This window comes from Etheostoma cragini, unplaced genomic scaffold, assembly GCF_013103735.1.
Source record: "Etheostoma cragini isolate CJK2018 unplaced genomic scaffold, CSU_Ecrag_1.0 ScbMSFa_2455, whole genome shotgun sequence".
In the NCBI taxonomy this organism is placed as follows: domain Eukaryota; kingdom Metazoa; phylum Chordata; class Actinopteri; order Perciformes; family Percidae; genus Etheostoma; species Etheostoma cragini.
Window position 1 is genome coordinate 1 of NW_023266618.1, and position 2,401 is coordinate 2,401.

General features: G+C 32.9%; 1 long non-coding RNA gene across 1 annotated transcript; it reads right to left on the bottom strand.

Annotated features, from left to right (window-relative positions):
- Positions 1-31: 31 nt before the first annotated feature.
- Positions 32-1,842, bottom strand: LOC117940412. The gene is made up of 2 exons (XR_004655759.1): positions 1,735-1,842; positions 32-344 (listed from the first exon to the last, which is right to left on the bottom strand). It is a non-coding gene; the product is annotated as an uncharacterized LOC117940412 (long non-coding RNA).
- Between the last annotated feature and the right edge of the window lie 559 nt (positions 1,843-2,401).

Sequence of the window (2,401 nt, forward strand, 5' to 3'; positions counted from 1 at the left end):
TTTCATGTTAAACTAAAAGGATCTTCCTCTCTAACTAAGAGGTCTATCTCTGTAGGGATCCATCCCATAATGTTGTCAGGCACTTAGAATAATAATCTGTGGTTGTCAGCGGCAACAACAGAACCTTTAGTGGAGGCTGACCTTGGCTCTCAGCGCCAGCAGCAGCACCGTCCTCTGCTGCTCCGTCAGCAGCTCCGGGACAGCCTCCGTTACCAGGGAAACAAAGTCCTCCAGCATCCCATAATGCTCCACGCTCTGCTGCCGGGCGACCTGCCACATGGCGGCCGTCAGCAGGCGGAGAGGGGGGAGGAGGAGGCGCAGCGAGGAGAAGGGGGGGGGCGAGTCTGGGGGGGGGGGGGGGGGGGGGGGGGGGGGGGGGGGGGGGGGGGGGGGGGGGGGGGGGGGGGGGGGGGGGGGGGGGGTTTAGATGACGACAGGAAATATTAAAATATTAAAACATTATAAAAAATAAAATGTAAAATATAACTTAAATTGCTAAGAAATAAATATATGAATACAAATAAAAAACAAAATATTAATATTAAAGAAATAAAGTTAAATAAAGTAAAACATAAATTAAAAAATAAATTAAAAATCAAAATAAAATAATACAATTTGAATAATAAAAATATTAAAAAATATATATTAAAACAATAAAGTAATGAGGAAAAAATTAAAATATATAAAAATAATGAAATAAAAAAATGTAAATAAAAAATATATACCTAAAAAGTTACACTAACAAGGAAATAAATAATACAAACAACTTAATAAAAACACAAAGAAAAATTAAATAACATTAAACAGTTAAATAAAAAATACAAATAAATAAAATAGTAAAATATAACAGATCCTTCATATCTTTGTAGACACAAGATTTTAATAACTGACTTATTATGTTAAAAACAAGAATTTAAGGTTATATTTACACACACACACACACACATAAACACACACGCATATTTATACATATATGTACTCACACACATATATACATTTATACACACCCACACAATTATAAATATACACAATATATATATATATATATATTTACACACACAATTATACATATACACAATATACAAACACATATATGTATATATATATATATATATATATATATATATATATATATATATATATATATATATATATATATATATATATATATATATACACACATATATACATAACATGCGTTCTTTTCTATTAATATATTTCCAACCTGTGGTAATAACGTAGTAATAACAGCTTCAGTCGTGACGAGCGGCACAGCTGCATCTCACATAATTATATAACATATATTACATAATATTATTACATATAATTATAGTTATTATTCGGGTATAGATGACATAATGCCCGGATGTGCCCCGCACATATAAAGGCGATGTACGTTAACGTTAACGATCCAGAAACTCCCGCTAACGGTGTAAAACGTGTCGATTTACGTGCTTTTCTTACCTAAAATAGTCGCAGCACGTATGCCGAATTAATCTATAACTACAACTGACTCATAATATCTATTTTAATACTTTCTATTACATATCTACGTCTTCTATAAGCAAAAGATAAATTAAAAATGTAGTTTTTTTACATGGAGTTCGGCTCGTAACGTTCCACACACAAGTTGGGCTCGCGGGCTAACGAATGCTAACAAGTTAGCCAAACCAATGAGATCCTAATGATGATTAAAAGGCGTTATCGAGCTTAATTAACATCCTGAGCACGTACCCATTGTCTCCCACGGTCGCACGCGCCTTAAAGACGTTTCCACACGGAAGTGTAGTTAGCTGTGGGAGCTAACGGCTAACTGATGTTTACTGTCCAGCTAACGGCGGCTCCGCCATGACACCGGAAGTTGAAAACATACACATCCGGTAAAATTAAGAAAATAATTAAAAAACTCAAAAATACGTAACAATAGCAGTAACATTTGTTTAATTTATTCATCATATTAAAAAAGAAAAAATATAGAAACAAAAAATTAAATATTAGAATATTTTTTATTTTTATTTATTTTAAATTTCTTTTTTTTAGGTCTTATTTTTTTAAACAACGTTGTCTGTGAAAGATGATTTTATTATATTATTATTGATTCATTCATTATATGCTATAAATATTGTTTTATTGAATTTTTTAATGTTTTAATAGTTATTACTTAATTATATGAATAATTATAAATTAATAATTATCACATATTAATAACTAATTTACTAATGACTAATTATTACTAATATGAGATTAATAGGAACAAGGGAGGGAATTTACTGACGATGACAACCTGAGACCAGCAGGGGGCGCGCGCACACAGAGAGAGAAAGAGAGTGTGTGTGTTTGTATTTGTCTCGGTGTGTGTGTGAGTGTGTGTGTGTGTCTCTGTGTGTGTGTGTGTCTCTGT